The 19,035-nt window shown below is 45.7% G+C and overlaps 1 pseudogene; it reads left to right on the forward strand.

The window, feature by feature from the left end:
• The first annotated feature begins 3,082 nt into the window (after positions 1–3,082).
• Positions 3,083–16,327, forward strand: LOC120647946 (annotated as a pseudogene).
• Positions 16,328–19,035: the final 2,708 nt, after the last annotated feature.

Here is a 19,035-nt window from a genome sequence, read left to right on the forward strand (position 1 = left end):
AGCCTCCGTGCGCCCCACCCATGTATGTATAGGTTCCCCCCCCCAGGGTTTTGGGCGCCCCCTAATGGGCTCCCAGCCGAGGCCAATTTGTGCGCCGAAGACCAGGTCCAATTCAGATCTTATTCTCATTGGGCTTTCTTCCCCTTAAGTGTGTGACCCTATGGGCTCACACGGGAATAGACATGACCCGAGTACTCTAAGACATGTCAATTCCTATGCGCACGCAAAGATCATATCAGATGAGTCATTACAATATTATGTACATGCTATTCCATTTGCCTCACGATATTTGGTCTAGCTCTAAGCTGACCTTTCTTTCTCGATGCCGTGATTCAGATCCTTGGTTAACATTTAACCATTGCATGGCCATGCTTTTCTTGATCTGACTCACTCGAGGGGCCTAGAGATATCTCTCTCTTGTAGAGAGGGGCAAATCCCATCTCGATTGACCATATCTCACAGTATGCTTCTTGACAAACCCGAAAGCAAACTTTATAACTACCAAGTTACGGAGTAGTGTTTGATGACTCCTAAACAAGTCAGTTCACATCTTGAGTACATGCTACAATCTCAGGTTTAAAGACACATTGTACTTATTGTGTTATGAGAATTCAGCATCTCTCGTGTTGGGTCAGTCCAGACTAATGTTCTACATGAGCCAACATTATTAGTTTGACATCTCCATGCCCATAACTTGTGAAACATAGTCATCAACCAATACATATGCTAGTCTAATATTCATGTGTGTCCAAACATAAACTCCGATTGGAAACATCTTTAAAATAACTATTATACAAGTAAAGTGCTTCACAAACAATTCACTTAATGTCAATCAATAGACGTTGCTATTCATGAATATTCAAAAAACATTTTGTTAATCATGAATAAAAAAAATATAATCATCAGATTGCCTCTAAAGTATATTTTCAACAGTGACGTCCCCAACACGCCGTCTCCTCGCACACTGGAGGAGCAGTGGCAGGTGGGCAGGAGCAGCTACGTGGGGCGATGGGTGGCAGCGGCTACGACGGCCGGTGCGCGGGCCTTCCCTCGCTGAATCCTCTCCTCCCTACTTCCGTCGCATGGTAGCAACGCAGGTTGGTGGAAGCAATGGTGGGTGTCATGCAGCGGACGCGTGGGGCCACGATCGGCGCGGCACGTGGGCAGTGGCCTGCGTGGTCACAGAGGCGCGGCGCGGGGAGTGGCCGGAGCGGTCGGGGCGGCACGGCGAGCAGCAGTGGCATTTTCTTTTTGTTTTTCCTAGCCAGCACCACCGCCGGTGATAGCGTTCCCCGTCACTGTCGAGTTAAAGCCATCTTTCTGTAGTAGTAGCTCTTTGTTGTGCTGATTATTGATTCCCTTCAAAAGAAGTTTATTCAAGTTCAATATTAAAGTCTATGCTTGTAATAAGTTGATCATCATAAAGGCCACAGAAGAACCAGCTGACAACAAGCGAATTGAAACAACTTACTGTTTCCTCCACACCTCACGCCTTGTCTCCTTCAGTATTCAGCTTTCATTGAATGATATCAAAAGTTAAGACTTTGACCTGACCTAATCTGAGAAGGGCAGTGAGATCATTTGTATCTAGATTAAGGGTGTGAGAACCTTCTAATCCAGTTTAGTAACCTTAAACGTTTTTAACTAAAAAAAAGCTTAAACGTTTTTAACTCAAAAAAAAGAGAGTTGTTACGGTGCTTGGGAGGAACCTCTAGTTCCTCCCCTCTAAAAAAAGCAGAGTCGTTGATCTGTAGAAGCTACTTTTTTCTATAATTAGGGGTAGTTTAGTAATATGTCATGTGAGCACTAAATAGATTGGGATGGCTTCTCCCGTGCCCACACGCCGGCGGCGTGCGCCCACCAGCCTCGCACTCTGCTTAGCTGCGCCTCCCGGCCGTCTGCGATCCCCGACGCCGGCGCCGCCCCGCGCCCCGGTGCAGTGCTGCTGAGGAGAGACCATCGTGCTGCGCCGCGGCGTGGCTCTTCTGAGATGCAATTTGCACTCTGGCTTTCATCCTAATTCGATAAGTCGTTGATCGGTTCGAGTCAACTCATGACATCTGACAAAGTGCCAAATGAAAATCATAGCCTGACCCTTCTTCCCAGACCTTCACGACATTCGCTTTCATCAGTACCACTCAAATCGAGTTTTAAATTGTAACAATTCATCGTTAATTCGAACAGGGCCATGCAGCACAATTGCCGACCAGATCACGTCAAGGAACTCGTCCTCGAGCAAGAGCTCGCGAATGGTATTCACGGCCATGCCAGCACCGAGGACGCGCCTGCTAGTGCCATCCAACCGTCCCCGCTCCTTGACGCCATCGCTGTGCCGCCCGGCCGTCCCGGCTCCTAGGTGCGCTGCACCTCTTAGCTGCCCACGAGCCCCGCCCGTGCCGCGCCGCCATCCTAGGATCAGGGACATGCGGTAGCAGGGTCTGCCCGCGGCCCGCCGCCGGCGTCGGCAGCAACGAAGATTGGGTGACTTCAACGGATTTTCTGGAAAGCGTTCTCTGTTTATTGAGCAAAAGGGATAGGAAAAATACTAAAATATCCCTACCATTATTTTCATAAGTGGTTCCTGGCCCACGTAATAATAGGTTCTGGTCCACGTTGTTGATTATTCATAATAGTTTCCTCCTCCTTTCTGACCATTGGATCTGGGCCCCTCAACTGCTCCTAAAATTTCCAAGTACTGTAAAATTTCTCCAAAAAAAAACTTATACGTTTTTCCTCGGCGAATTCAGTACATAAATGTTCCCGGCATCATGCCAATGGTAGTTGACTTTCATGACGAAGTATTGATGCCAATGGTAGTTGACTTTCATGACGAAGTATCAGTGAACGTGCAAGCATGTGAAGCCGTGCGATAGGCATCTGGGGAGTTTCGTTCAGGACAAGGTGCTGCAATTTTATTTGTTTTCTTATTTTGTTTAGGACTAACTCATCACTATAGCTGGCGATCTGAATTATAAGGATTCTTTGATTCAATAGCTTCTCTGTGCGTGCGTTTATAAATATGTGCCCCTCCAGCTCCATTATACGCTCTGAGGAGTGAGGAACCGAGGAGACACAGCTAGCAATGGCGTCTCGTGTTGCAGGGACGTTGGTGTCACTGCTACTGCTGCAGCTCGCTGCTGCCTCTCAAGCCGTTCGCCGGATCCTGGAGTCTGACACGATGGCAGCCGTGCCCTGTCCATTACCAGCCCCGAACTCAGGACTGGCTATCACTTCCAGCCCTCCAAGAACTGGATGAATGGTACGCTACCAATGCTCTACTTACATTTCTTTACGATCTCTTTCCAGAATCCTACCATCAGGACTTGGTCATTGCATCGATAGTCTATATGCTTTTTCTTTCTCTCTTTGCGATGTACATTTCATCATAGTTATTAAAAACTCAAATCCTGTGAGTTGGTCAGGAATCCTAATACATATATCAATCAATCCTTAATAAGTTTCTAAGCAAGTCGCTCAATTAATTATATATAACATATGTTAGTGATTATTATGTTTCATTTTGTAATGGGTTGGATTTTACGCCTTGCAGGAAGATACAGTTTTTCTTCCTTAACTATATGCCATGATAACAAGAAAAAAAAAGATCCAACGTTACAATGATTTAACATGCACAATCCGTATAATTCTCTAGCAGTAGACTAGCCAGCAACTAAATCCATCGGAAACATTATTGCATCGACCTCATGGACTCATGGTACATCGGCACTACCACTACATCATCCAAAAAAAATATTTTGTCGCAATAGTGTTTAATTTAGGTGCATCATTGTGTGCATCGTGCCAACATTTGGTTCATTTGTTTGAAATCAAAAATATATTATTCCAGACAAAATAATGTGCATGATTGGTTGGCAACCAATTTCAAGCACGTAAAAATATAATAATCTAGTAAATTAGGAGAAAATAGTCTATTAACATGTACTCCAGCAGACCAGCAGGACTAGCAAACTAAAGGGTCATAACTATTCACAAAGACATATGGATATTATTAGTTCATGAATAAATTATGGTCCGCAACTAATAAAATTCCTCACTTCTCTCATTTGTTATTTTTTTCTTACAAAACATAGTACAGGCGCAGTTGTTCACGCATATTATATTGACCACTATAAACGCATGCAATTAACCCAATAAACACCTTCGGGAGCATATTTTGAGGTTGATGGATTCACCATGGGTAACAGTATCAAATTGTGATGGGTACTTCGGAACCAAATTATATCTAGTGGACTAGCTAGTGGATACTGTTGTATGATTGAGTCTGCAAATAGGGATATCATAAGATGTTTTCCTTGTGGGGTGGTGCGCATGTGGGTGTGTTTGCAAACCCATAGTTCTGTTTTATAATTCTAGATTTGCTAATCATAGACGATTCAAAGTTGCCCCATATAGACAATTCAAAGTTTGCTAATCAAAGACGACTCAAAGTTTCCTCATTGAGAGTACAAATTACTTACAATCTGCCAGCAACCACCCTTCCTTGTTTTCCCCAAGCTACAGTAGCTACAGATGATTCCTAGGGCAGATCCGTCCCCCCCCCCTCGATCTGCCGGCCCCCTCCCCTCCGGCGGTCCTTGGGGCGGCAGAGCGGGTTGGGGAGCCCGCTTGGCGGATGGGCCCTATATATATGTAGATGTTCTACTATCTCGTTTCTACCGGCGACGATGTGCGGGTTGTTGCCTATGGTCATCCTTCTCATATGCCTCTCCGGCGGCGGTGGCGGCATCATCTCCGGTGAGGTTCATAGAAGCCTTTTCTTCCTCCTTGTGCTCCTCCAGTGTGCAGGGAGCGAGGTTAGTTGGCCTCGACCTCTTTGCATTCGGGGTTGAGTTGTAGTCTACCCCTTAGCTTGTAGGGGTCACTATCTAGTTGGGTGGCAGCCTCGTCGTCGGCCGACTGGACTCCTGCTCCGTCATGTTGGCATCGATTGCAATTCCTCCCTCGTCCATGGTGTGAAATCGCCGTAGTTCTTTCAGTGGAGGAAGATGGGTCCCAGCGGGTCTGGCTCTTGCGGCTTACCAATGCTTGGAGTCTCCGACGATGGTGATGGGTGGTTTTGGAGTCTCCGTTCTAGTTCTTAGGCGGAGCAGCTCTGTTGAGAAGAAGATGAGAACCTCGTTGTAATTTCTACTTCTTCCAGGGTCTTGTATGTAAAAGGGATGTACTAGATTTAATGTTTCATTAATACAATCTACCACATTTCGCAAAAGAAAAACCAGAAATTACTTGCATTAGGCAGTGGAGTGTTTAACTATGGAAGAGATGGAAAATATGATCCGCCAAGCTTACCAGCTCTGCCTTTCTAGGTACCTATAATATAAATGATCAATTTGTAGGATTCCAACTTTTTTAGATGATATAGTGCAACTCAAACACTCACAGCATACGGACTCCTCTTTTTGAACACATGAGCCCAAACCCTACTGTTGACGCTCCTTAGCGCCCCGATTTGTATACCGCAAGCGCACGGTTCGTGTAGCTTTTCCCTTAGAGTATTCCCCCAAGGTTTATCAATCCGTGGATCGACAAAGAACTACCTAAGCTTTTCCATCTAATCTAACGGATCTATCCTAACATGAAGCATTGATTGCATATAAAGGGTAAACCTTTGACAGATATGAGTGATGTGTAAAGGTTGATCTCATCCATGAACATAGGCTTAATCATAGCAAAACCAAAGACATGACTAGGCCTATCGCCATCTAGTTGTAGTTCAAGCTAACGAGCAAATAAATCATGCATCTCAATCAAAAGCATCTTTAAACTCAAAATCTCCAATCCGATCCCACGATACTCCGCCTACTCTGTGGAGACGGCCTGTCACGACGCCCCCCTTTTGAACGAAATACCCAGAAGCAAGTCGAACCCCCTTTGGTAGTTCCGCCATGAACCTCTAGCCACCAAGACTACAAGATCATGCTAAGCGATCTATCTCGATAATAGATCTAAGATGAAGCAAACCCAAAGAAAAGAACGAAATCGAAAGAGAGAACATGATCGCTAATAGATTCGGAAGACATGATTATCATTACTCACATAATAGATTCGTTTGGATCGTCACCACCGAGTACATACCATTGACGACTCCAACTAGCTCATGAACTCCACCATGGCGCAACCACGCAGGGAGGCCATGGCGGCTAGGGGCGGCCTAAGCCATCTCCTAGACAACTTCAAAGACTTGCGGCGGTCGTCGTCTCCCTCCGGTCTTGGCCCTAGGTTTTCGTCGAGTTCTGGTTGGATAGATGCCCCGAGATGAATAAGGTGCGAGCTATTTATAAGCCGAGGAAGCCACCGGTCGAAGGGGAGGCCAAACCGCCTTGAAAACGGGCTGGGCCGGCCGGCCCCATGGGCCTAGGCCGGCCGGCCTACCCTGTTTCGGGCTCGCCTCGGTCTCATTTTTCGCGTGCAGACTCCTCGCATCTTCTAAAGTTTATGTCCTTCACGATTGCACCCCTTTTGACGTCGTTATCTTGGAGATATCTTCGAGGAAAGGATAGGATAGGGAATCCTTCCTTAAATCTTCATTTGCTTTGCTTAATCCCGAAGTATCTTGATCTCATCTTCGTGGGCTCGGTCCTTTGGGCTCTCTTGGAGGATGGATGTGCATGAATGGGCTTCGAATCAACATGGGCTTTGGTCCTTCCTTTGGGCTTTGGCCTTCGTCTTTCTCTGTGTTAGCACTCGATCACGGGCCTCGTCATTTCATGCTCCAAAATAGGCCAAAAACCTGCAAAAACGAAATTCCTCCAAAATATATGTGCATATGTGAAAATGACCAATAATTAGGCCGGGGTTAGGACGGTTAGTGATTTTGATATTGAATTCATGCCATTATCAAGGATAAACAAGGGATAAATGGGTACTTAAGGAGCGCCAACACCTACCTATATGAGCATCTACAAAGACTAAGCCGGCAATCCTCGAGAATGATGAAGTAACCACATGAGCTTCACCATCGATGAGAACATCGCATATCACTAAAAGCATAATGCCGTTGAATTCTAGAATATTCGCTCCCACGAGGAGTTAAACCAGGACCAAAAGTACTACCATGACTCTTGTAACCACTAGGCTATATGCCCTCCAACTAATGCTGACCTATGACTGGAATCATGGCCTGTAAAGACTAGAGGCCCAACAGCCCAAGTAATCAAGAAGAACAACATATTGGACGAACTACGATTTGTTAGACAACAAACAAGCCCATGTATGATATCCTGACCCAGATCTTAATAAGATTAATAGGATACCCATACCAATAAATTATAACTTTTTTACGGAAACCGGTATCCAAATAACTCTAAGGTTAAACATACTTGGCCTAGAGCAATTTGGGGATGGGTGATCGACCATGAAGGTCTTGCCGGGTGCACACGAGTGAGGACACCCAGGTGCCCACAAGTGAGGATAAAGTGTGCAGAACAAACTTGGTCTGTGAGGGTAGTCTATCTTCTAGATAAGCTGCCAGATGTAAGCAGGCCCGGCTTCTGGGGGCGGGATGTTACAGAATGGTATCAAAGCCAACTGATGGGTCAGTGCACGGGCATCTGGGACGTGAGCATGGTGCATGGGCGCATGACGGGTCAGTGCACGGGTATCTGGGACGCACCATTTGCATTGGACGCACAAACATGGCCAAGAGATGATGTTTCTGGCTTGGGTTTGACCGACAAGAGTGTTGGTCCCTTAAGGGGGTGAGAGTGTGATATCCTGGCCTAGGGTTTAATAGAATTAATAGAATACTCATACCAACAAGTTGCAACTTTTCTCTAGAAGCCGGTCTTCAAAGAGCTTTGAGGTTAAGTGTGCATGGTCTGGAGCACTTTGGGAATGAGTGACCGACCAGTAAGTTCTTCCCGAGTGTGCACGAGTAAGGACAAAATGTGCAGAAAAGACTTGTGTTGGTCTGCGAGTGCAGTCTATGTTCTAGATAAGCTGCCAGATGTAAACAGGTCCAGCCTCGAGGAGCATCATATATTAGATTTTTTTCTCACTAGGTTCTGTAGGTATATTTAGCATTATGGACCCGGCTATATTATGGCTGGCCATAAAACTAGTCTTCTGTACGGCCGCACTATTTTTGGAAAAAAAAAGTAAAACTGTTGCTTTCCCACCTAGGCCCGGCCCCGCCAGGGACCCGCTAACTTGCGTGCTCTGTTTCTTCCCCTCAGAATCAGCCTGCCCCCGAGATAAATTAGTTGGCTCCCTGGCACCCGCCGCTGCCGGAAGGAAAACGAAGATAGTGTCATAAAATTGACTGTCTACACCAGGAGTAAGTACATTTTCACTACTTCCTAAAGAGAAAAATGCTTCTGCAGATCTAGTTTTTGTATTCATCTGCAGTGGTTTTAGGATCCCTCCCCAGTCCCGAGCAACTCCCCCTTCTCCTAAGAGAAATAGAATCCGAACCGCTACAATGTTGCAACAAATAGTTGTCATCTATCCAACTAGAACTTGCTTGATCATGTGCCCATACTCCATCTGCAAGCTGTCGGTCCGTGTCCACCACCAATCACCCCACCAAAAGGTCCTTTCTGTTGAAGCTGCATTGCCCAGATAAAATACACCGAGTTTGTCATATTCTTAACCATTATTATCTAGATAAATGCATTGAGTTGCCTACTGGAAAAATGTTGAAATGCTTCTAGTAATACTAGTGAGATGTCCATTTCACTTGTATAAATATACACATGGAAAATGGTAAATCATAACACAAAAAATGCTAAACTAAAATGAATAATTTGCATGTTCATTTAGAATAAGTTGCTTACATAATATCCAATAAATGATGAGGTTGTCTGCATGGAAAATGCTTCTACTTATTGACAAAAATACCTATTGCAAAATACTAAAATGCTTATGATGATGCGAAAAAGAACGAGATAACCATTTCACGTTCAGGGGGCAAACTAAAGCTCTATTCATGAAACCCAAATTAACAAATTGCTTAATGAATTGTACTGTTATACCTAGATAGAACAATATTATTGCTTACTGGAAAAATTGTGAGATACTCAACAAAATTGCTTAATAAACTCTATTATGTCTAGTAGTACTGCTTACAGGAGACGAGGCGGAGGATGAGGACGAGTGCGACACCGCAGGGGTCACCGCATCCGCGGAAGCCTGCTCCTCGCCGTCGGCAGCCTGCTCCACGCCGGATGCGGCCGCACTCGTCGGACACGGCATTGAGGCCGCTGGCGCCGCCGTCGTCCGCCTCCCTGGCAGCGGTGATAGGGCCGGGACCGCCGCTGCGTCCCCGTTGGGCTGCTGTGGCCGGAGCAATGCAGTGGCGAGGCGAACCGCACGCGGATCTGGCCGTTGTAGAAGAACTCGTCGACGTACGGCATGGCGGCTCCGAGGTCAACAGGAAGCCCAAGGAGAAATCGAAGTCGAGGAGGCTAGCCGCTAGCCAAAATCCCCAAATCCCCAAAATTGTAACCCAAATCAGGCAGCCATAGCTTAATCGGAGAGAAAATGTGGAGCAGGAGGAGGGGAGGAGGAAAACTCACGTTGTCCAAGAACTGCGATGCCCGACGGCGGCCCACGAGGCGGCGTTGAGGGGCCGAGCAGAAGCCGCCTGCCAAGCCCTGGCACAGAGGACTTGACAGAGGAACAGGTGTACGCCGTACGGTTCAATAAAATTACAGCCGGTCACGTAGAGGTCATTACCTTAGCATTATTGCTGCAACACGCTACTATGAAAAAAAAATTTAAGGGTGTCTAAAATTATATTTTTAGAGACGGCTGCAATGCCCGCACTTATTTCTGGTACCTAAAAAATTGATTGTAGGATCGGGTAGCTTACTTGCCTCTACAAATACATTTTTAGGACGCCAGGCTAGCCTCACACACTCTTACAAATAAATTTTTAGAACATAAAATAAATTAAAAAAACTTGAAAATAGAAAACTAAAAAAGGAAAAAATATCCCAACCAACTGGTCACCACCACAAGTCCCTCTACTATCAAGGTACAACTTTTTGACAAAATATGCACACTTGTGTAACTAAGGTTCGAACCACATACCTCAAGCCTCGCGGATACCCTCCTTCCACCACACTACATAGTATATTATAACTCTATGTGGTTTTCTATTCTTTTGTATTTACTATGAAATTGATTTGTAGGAGTGGGCTCGACCGTAAAAATATTTTTTCTATTTTATTCAAAAAAATCATTTAAATATTTAATTATAGTAGAACAAATAAAAAAGGAAAACATGTAGTGTATGGTTATTGTGAACTATAGATAAAAAATATGTTAAACATATTTCAATGTATATAAAAGTTAACATCGTAGAAACCTCAAAGTATGGGAACCAGTTTCTCTGTTGTTCACCCTCTGCAGTTGAGTGACTGCCATGTAGGCTCCACCGCTGAGGACCTCAAATGGCAGTCACTCAACTGTAAGGATCTCGTTACAAAGTATGACTTGAGTTGTATGAGCTACTATATGGCTATAATCATATGTAGGGTACAACTAGTGAAAGATTTTGTGATCCTCATCTTAAATGAATAATATATAAACTATAAATTTTACATCTTACCACTACTACATATTGATATGTAACTACTCTCAATTCGAGGTTGTTGAAAAAAACCAAAACTTCTAGATTTTGGAAGAGTAAATTTCACTGCGGTCCCTGAACTTGTCCCGAGTTCTCATCCCGGTCCCGGTACTCTCAAAATGCACGTCTAGGTCCCTGAACTTGTCCCGAGTTCTCATCCCGGTCCCGGTACTCTCAAAATGCACGTATAGGTCCCTGAACTTGTCCCGAGTTCTCATCCCGGTCCATGAACTTGCTAATCAGTTTCATATAGGTCAAAACCTCCATAACATGCGCTCCAAACAGTACGATTAAGTGAACTGATAGGTGGGGCCCATATGGCAGTCACACCTCTCCCTTCTCCCTCCTCTCTCGCTCCCAACGTCGCCGCCCATGGCCATGGCCATCTTCAACCTTGAGAATGGGGAAGGGGGCAGGCTCGGGCGAGGGGGTCGCCGGCTCGCCGGCCGGGGCGGCGCTGTGCGGGCCCGCGGGCGCTGGACCGGGACCAGGACCGGAGCGGGGCTCGCCTGCCAGGGCGCGCTGGCGGTGGTGGCCATGGAGGGCGCCGCCCTCGGGGTGGCACAACATCCACAGGGAGCGGGGTAGCCGAGGGTTGCGTGGGACGACGGCCTTGACGGCAGCGCGACTGGGTAGGGAGGGCGTGGGGCCGGTGGAGGGACGGCGGGGATGCGGGGTCCGCCATCGGCGTGGCCAAGCGGCGGTTGGGGCATGAACGAGGACCGGGGCAGCGCGGAGCTGAGGTCCATCGTGGCAGCGCAGGCGCACGGGTGGCGACGGACGCTAGGGGTGGGGTCCGGCGGCGCCCATACAGAGGGAGGAGGGAGAAGGGAGAGGTGTGACTGCCATATGGGCCCCACCTATCAGTTCACTTAATCGTACTGTTTGGAGCGCGTGTTATGGAGATTTGGACCTATATGAAACAGATTAGCAAGTTCATGGACCAGAATGAGAACTCGGGACAAGTTCAGGGACCTAGACGTGCATTTTGAGAGTACCGGGACCGGGATGAGAACTCAGGACAAGTTCAGGGACCTAGACGTGCATTTTGAGAGTACCGGGACCGGGATGAGAACTCGGGATAAGTTCAGGGACCGCTGGTGAAATTTACTCATTTTGGAACTAGAGAACTTATAATAATTTTTTGGATTGTTAAGTGACCTTAAATGATAAATTTAACAAGTACAAAATTTTAGATCCAGTCAACATCTATAATTTTGGTATAAAGTTTGATTTCATCCAATATCATTTGAAAAGTATGATTTTTTTTTTGCATATGACCATCTGGAAGGGGCGGGTCCTGCCATCACCCGCACCTAGAAATAAACATCAGCCCCCTAAAAATGCATTTTTTAGGGGCAGATGAATTGCTATAGAAACCCCGCTCCATTTGTAGGAGCATGTTAGCTTTTGGGCCTTCCATAGAAAAAATGGAGTGTCCTACAAATCATTTTTGCATGAGGGGCAGCATATAACAACTATGAGGTCCTATTCAAATTCATGTGCAAATAGGTGAAAGAGCTAAACTTTAACACTGCATCCAAATAGGAGTGCTAATAAGGTGCACTAAGCTTTATTCAAGACTCAAAAACTTTAGAAGAGAGATGAGTTCTAATAGTTGCTAAAGTTTAGCATTCGAATTTAGCTCATCCAAACACATCGTGAGTCACATCATTTCACTTTAGGTGTCGCTGTCCTCAAAAATATCTTTAGGTGTCACTACGGATACAAAGTACTTGTGAGGTATGTGTAACTGTTGACAACATTTTTTGGCACGTGTCAATCTGTTGGGCAAGTGGCCGATGGAAAATGGGCCGGCGTTGGATCAAGGGAGAAGAAGGATCAAATTGGGCCTTTGGGCCAGGAGGATGCATCGTAGCCGATGGAGCTATGGAAGGAGCTGACGGATGAAGTCAGGAAGTTATCTTTTAGATATTAGATTTGTTTCAATTAGGCAAGTTTGTTTCTTGTGTTTCAAGTTGTAATCTCGCCATATCGACAAGGGAGGTTAGGGTGAGACTATAAATAGTCACCTTCATCATTTGTAAACTTTGATCAACCACATTCAAATAAAATCTTTATATTCAATGCATCTATCTTTCCGCACGGTGGCTTCGCCATAGTTGCAGTAGCTTTTTTTCTTTACGAGTTCTTCTCAACAAGTATGTTCCATCGCTTGTTGAAAAATTTCGAGTATAGTTGCGGATAGATGGGTTCAGGTTGATAGCGCATCACTTCTTCCTCCGTCTATGGCGCTCAAAGTTATCGGGCATGTTAGATCCGTCCGGCGGGGTTTAGCTATTTACCAGTTATAGAGCTCTCTAGATTCGTTCTGCAATATCTGGTTTGCTCACCAGTTATCGGTAAAAGTTGGCGATCTGTTAGATTAATTTGATCCGATTAGTCTAGCTTGTTGTTGCTTTTACCACCAAGTTATCGATGTTTGCTTAGATCTTGCTAGGTTGTTTTTAATCTAGTTTCTCTTAAGTTTACATCACATTTATCCAGCTTAGATCCGTTCGCTATCGGCTATCATTGTGTCGGATTCGACCACAGCCGATCATGATGGGATCTAGGTGTTGCATGCAGGCTGCGTCACTATGAGCATGGCCTCAAGCCCCATGAATCGGCCGTACGATGGGCGACCCGTGCATGCCTATCGTTATTGGCTGGCTAGCCGATAACCACCTAGAATTTAGCGTTGACTTTGCTTGTCAATTGCAGGTCAAATTGACTGGCACGCCTAGCGCACCGTATGCGCGCCTGTTGGGTTCGGTACATCGAAGCAAAGCAGATCTCCCCGGCCTTGGCGTACATGGAGCGCGAGAGTCCCCTACACTGGGATTTTTGCGTCAACAGTAACTATATATATTATCTTAGCATCTCAAAACAAAATTCAGTTCTGCATTTTAGCACTAGAATCAGATAAAATACACTTCAATTAAAGAAAAATAAAGATAATTATTGTCTCTGCATATTGATAATTTACCCAGAAGGCCACAACTGCCACAATGTAAATAATTAGAACAAATACACCAATAAATTATTTTCTTTTGCAAATACACACACATAAGTGCTTTCGAACACTAGGCCGATAGATCGTTGAGATTGACGAAGTCACTAAGGACACCTCGTCATTGACAAGCACGTCTCCTAGCACTCAAATAATAATGCCTGTTAAATTCTGCAATAAATCTATAAATATGCGAGCACTCATGCTGAGTCAACGACTCAAACCCATGTGGATAGATTCCACTACAAGAAATCTTAGCTGGTGAGTTACGCTCAGTTCGTGCACCTATAGATTGCTTATTTGTTTATTTGATCCATCTATCACTACTATTATCAAAAAATAAACCAAGCATATACAAAAATACGCAACAATATTATTTGAAACTCATAAGTTTGTTTGACCGTAAACACTTTAAATGTGCAAATGTCGAGCTCATACAATCATTTAATGTGAAGAAAACTCGATACATGAGCAAAAAATTTTGCTCCTGCTCTTTGTATGTGTTTTGTTTTGTTTTATTTTGATCGATACTAACTTGTTTTTGTTGTGTTAATTTCACGTGCTGCTTGCTCCGTCCTTGTCGTCCCTCCACGGGATATCTTTTTACCGTACCCACAGATCCTAATGGTATGATTCTGCCCATACTTGCACTCGTATTTGTCTCTTTTTCATCCATTTATATACTCTGGATTCGCTGTTGACTCTGGAAAGCTAGAGTTTGAATGACAAAATAGAAAATGTTTCTTGACATACATATATATGAACGTACGTACAGGCCCAATGTACTACAAAGGATGGTACCATCTGTTCTACCAATACAACCCCAATGGTGCTGCTTGGTGTCGCGGGACCTCATCAACTGGATGACCCTGGAGCCGGCCATTTCCCCAAGCATCGAGTCCGACCAGTTCGGCTGCTGGTCTGGCTCCGCGACCATCCTCCCCGACGGCACGCCGATGATTGTCTACACCGGCCTCAACAGGATCCAAGGCAACGACACCAATTACCAGGTGCAGAACGTTGCCTACCCCAAGGACGCGTCGGACCCGCTGCTCCGGGAGTGGGTGAAGCCCGACTACAACCCGATCATCTTGCCGGAGGCCGGCCTGAACGCGACGCAGTTCCGCGACCCGACCACCGCGTGGAAGGGCCCCGACGGGCGCTGGCGCCTCCTTGTCGGGAATGAGAAGGGCCAGGAGGGCCGGGCGCTCGTGTACCGGAGCTGGGACCTCAAGGCCTGGGAGCGCGCCGAGCAGCCGCTGCACTCGGCGATAACGGCCATGTGGGAGTGCCCGGACTTCTTCCCTGTGGCGGCCGCCGGCAGCGAGGACGCGCTCGACCTGTCGTCGTCGTCCGGCGACGCTGTGAAGCACGTCCTCAAGAGCAGCCTTCCGTTCTTGTGGAACGACTACTACACCATCGGCACGTACGACGCCGGCACCGACAGTTACGTCCCCGACGACCCCGCCGGCGACTACAACCGGACGCGGTACGACTACGGCACCTTCTACGCGTCCAAGACGTTCTACGACCCGGCGAAGCAGCGGAGGGTCCTGTGGGGGTGGGTCAACGAATCCGACACGGCCACCGCCGACGCGGCCAAGGGGTGGGCGGGGATCCAGGCGATCCCGCGCAAGGTCTGGCTCGACGCCGGCGGGAAGCAGCTGGTGCAGTGGCCCGTCGAGGAGGTCGAGAGCCTCAGAGGGAAGCCGACCACTGTACGCGACAAGGTTGTCAGACATGGAAAACACCTTGAGATCGAAATGTACGAGGCTTCTCAGTAGGTACTTACGTTGGATTACATTTCCATCACCACTATGGCTTCAGCTTCTCGCAGAATCTTTGAATTACATCTGCAAGATGACTCATAATTTGAACAATGATTTTGAGAGCAGGCTGACGTTGAAGTGGTTTTCGAGACACCAAGCCTGGACAAGGCCGAGCCATTTGACCCGTCGTTCAGCAACGACGCCCAGAAGCTGTGCAACATGAAAGGTGCCGATGTGGGAGGTGGTGTGGGCCCCTTTGGCCTGTGGGTGCTGGCCTCTTCCAACCTGGACGAGAGGACTGCAGTTTTCTTCAGAGTCTTCAGAGCATACAACGGCAGACCAGTAGTCCTCATGTGCAGCGACACCACCAGGTTATCTCTTAACTCGTGTCCTAATAAGCCAAAAACCATGCACAAATAAGTGCAAAATCTAACAACTGCTGTCCCCAAATTTGTTCTGAACTTGTGACATTATTTGAGCAGGTCATCTCTTAGCCCGGATCTATACATGCCAAGGGTCGCTGGCTTTGTCGATACGGACATTACAGATGGAAAAATTTCTCTCAGAACCCTGGTATGTATTTGCTTTTACGGTTACCCATCATTCTGTTACGACGTTTTGATGCCTGAAACAAAAAACTGTCAATTGGAACTTACAAATGTCGGTTTTGCCCACTACCCTTTACCTTGGAGCAACACCAGAAAAGAATACAGATGGCGTGATGGCTAGTTAGAGTACTTATTTGCATTTTCTTTATTTGTGGTCTAGATTGATCGGTCGGTGATTGAAAGCTTCGGAGCCGGAGGCAAGACCTGCATCCTGTCAAGAGTCTATCCATCCCTTGCAACAGGCAGAAGCGCCCATCTGTTCGTCTTCAACAACGGTGAGGAGGACATCAAAGTGCAACATCTGACGGCATGGGAGATGAACAATGCACAGTTCAGTGAATAATTAGCCTTTTAATGCCCACTTTGGCAGGGTGCATGCTCATCCTTGGTTATTCTATATACAGCAGGACTTGTCTTTTTCATGTCCTCCTCGGAATTTCTCCTTTCTTCCGTATTGGAATAAGAGCCAGAGGTTTTACTTTGTTTCTGTGCACAAACGACCAATGTTTGAAGTTTGAGCTATCATCACCTGGATAGTGTCTGAAGAATAAAATTCTTAATAAATCCAATAACTGCAGTCTAAGTGGAGAGGGCTCTCCATTTGGTCTTAAAGGGAGACTTAAAGGGAGATCCCTCAAACATTGCTAAATGGAAATCTAATCCCACGACATTTCCGAAAAAGAAAAAAAAGGCATATTTGCATTATCCGATAAATTATCTTTGCAATTCCATGTTAAGAAAGTAATTTTGTACTCCATGAAAATTAAGAAAAAGTATCTTTTTAGTTCATTAATATTAAAATAAGGACCATGCTAACTTACGGCCGGAGCCCGCCGTACGGCTGCTCCTTTTAGAAAAAATCACTGATTACAGTTTTCTATTTTTGCAATCTTCCCTCTTCGAAAAAATATCGTAGTTTTAATACCGAGTGTCCAAATCAAAATCCGATAACACAGTTGCACTCGTTTCAACAAGAGCTTCGAAACAAGATCCCACACCACTATGTTTCGAAAATATATTTTTCGTTTGAGAAAATGCTTTTTAGTGTATTCTACTTTGCTTATGAATTTTGCAAAAGTTGCCCATCGTTTTACAAAATATTGCTTGACTCGTCTCCGTCTAGTTAAGTGGATATTGATGTTGATGTCTAGAAGATAATTGAATGGTGTGATTAGAGGATGATGGCAAACAATTGTGTTGGAGATAGGTGGATGTGTTATTGCATGATCCGTGATAGGTAACTTGAGCAAGTCAATTGAGCAATTTTACCAATTTATGTTGGCATTTTTCTAATCTATGTAAGCAATTTATGTGTATTTAAAAAATATTGTTGAAACATATGCAAGTAACGTCTTGTTTTGAAGGTCTCTTCAAAGGAAATACAGCTGTGCAATTAAAATTTTAATTTGACTAATGTTTCGAAAACTACAGCTTTTTAAGAGAGAGCAATAGAAATAAAAATACTTTTCCGTGAACCGCTCCCATGCATGTGGCCGTGCAATCAAGTTAAAATGCGGCCGGCCAGTAAGAAGTCTTTACCTTAGAATAATAAAGAAAGTAAAATAATTTATTTTGAAAAAGTATAACTTCACTACTGTGATCGGAACATATTTAAGTGACATTAAAATGAATATAATGATATAATAATCAAATTCTGATTTGGAAGTACGGTCGTAGTACCGTTTTATTTTCAATTTGAAATTGATATGCATGCGTTCATCATATTAAGTCATGTAACATAGGAAACTTTGGGGTTGAGATCTCTCCACTTTTTTCCGCGACCGTGCATGAGCATGTTTTTTATTAAGAGGAGAGTTAGTTAAATTACAAGGATAGGTGGGTTCTGGTGAAAAGAAATTAAACCCACCCACAAAACCCACGCGACACTATTACATGGCTATAGTTGTGCGACCCGGAAGCATACCCATGGCCACTACTACCGGCTTGAGCTGCTTGAACCCTTCCTGGAACCAAGCCTCAATTTCATCGGACACACAAGCTAAGACATCCTGCGTTGTTCTCACCCAGTGATCAAAGGTTCTATCATTTCCTTTCTTTCCAAAGGAGCCAGCACACCAGGACAACAAGAGAGTCGAAGCAGCGTTTGCCTGCATTCCGTATTTGTTTTCTCATGTCGGCCCACCATACCACAAATTTGTCAGACTGGATGTTTGGCGCAACCGAGTCCCAACCCACCTTGCACAGCACCTTGAACCAAATCTCCCTTGAAAATGGGCAAGCAATCAGTAAATGGTCAATAGTCTCCGGTAGCTGGGTTCAAAGCACACAGGAGTCATGGTCTTGTAAACGTGTCTCTTACGCCGAGCTGTTGTCCAACATCTTTCATGGATCACAAGCCAGGTGAAGAATTTGCATGTGGCCAGGCACGTGTTTTGCGAAGTAATTTAGCTCCCTCTACAGGGTGCTATCCCACGAAGGACATATATGCGGATGAGGTGGAGAAGATCTTATCAGTAGTAGTCCACTTGCAACAAATTTTATCGGCTCGACCCTCCACCAAAGCGATGTCCCTCGTCCGATCCCAAACTTGTAAATATTCCAGAAGAACCTACCTATCCCAAACTTGTAAATATTCCAGCAGAACCTGCACAGTCAGCCCCTGATCCACCGATCTCCCGTCAGCGCCCTGGTCATGCCCCTGATCCACCTGTCTCCCTATAATGCTTGGGCGACAGTTCGCTGCTTTCTTACTCCAGAATTGAAGAGACAAGGGACAGTATCCATCAAAGATTGAACTTGCAGCCAACGATCAGTCCAAAATGAATCTTTAAGTCCATCTCCTAGCTCAACATAGATGGAGGCCCGAAACATGGCTTGAACAATATATTCCTCTTCAGCATGCTGCTCCTGCCACGACCGAGAGTCGTCAGTCCGCCGTAGCCAAAGCCATCTCATGTGCAATGCATAATGAAAAAGCTGCAGATCAAGACCCTCCAGCTCCGTGGGTTTGCACACACGTGGCCACGCCAGCAAGCAGTGCCCCCCTTTGCTGATTGAGCGTCCTGCCAAAGGAAGCCCCTTCTGCAACTG

Source organism: Panicum virgatum, chromosome 9K, assembly GCF_016808335.1.
Source record: "Panicum virgatum strain AP13 chromosome 9K, P.virgatum_v5, whole genome shotgun sequence".
In the NCBI taxonomy this organism is placed as follows: Eukaryota; Viridiplantae; Streptophyta; class Magnoliopsida; order Poales; family Poaceae; genus Panicum; species Panicum virgatum.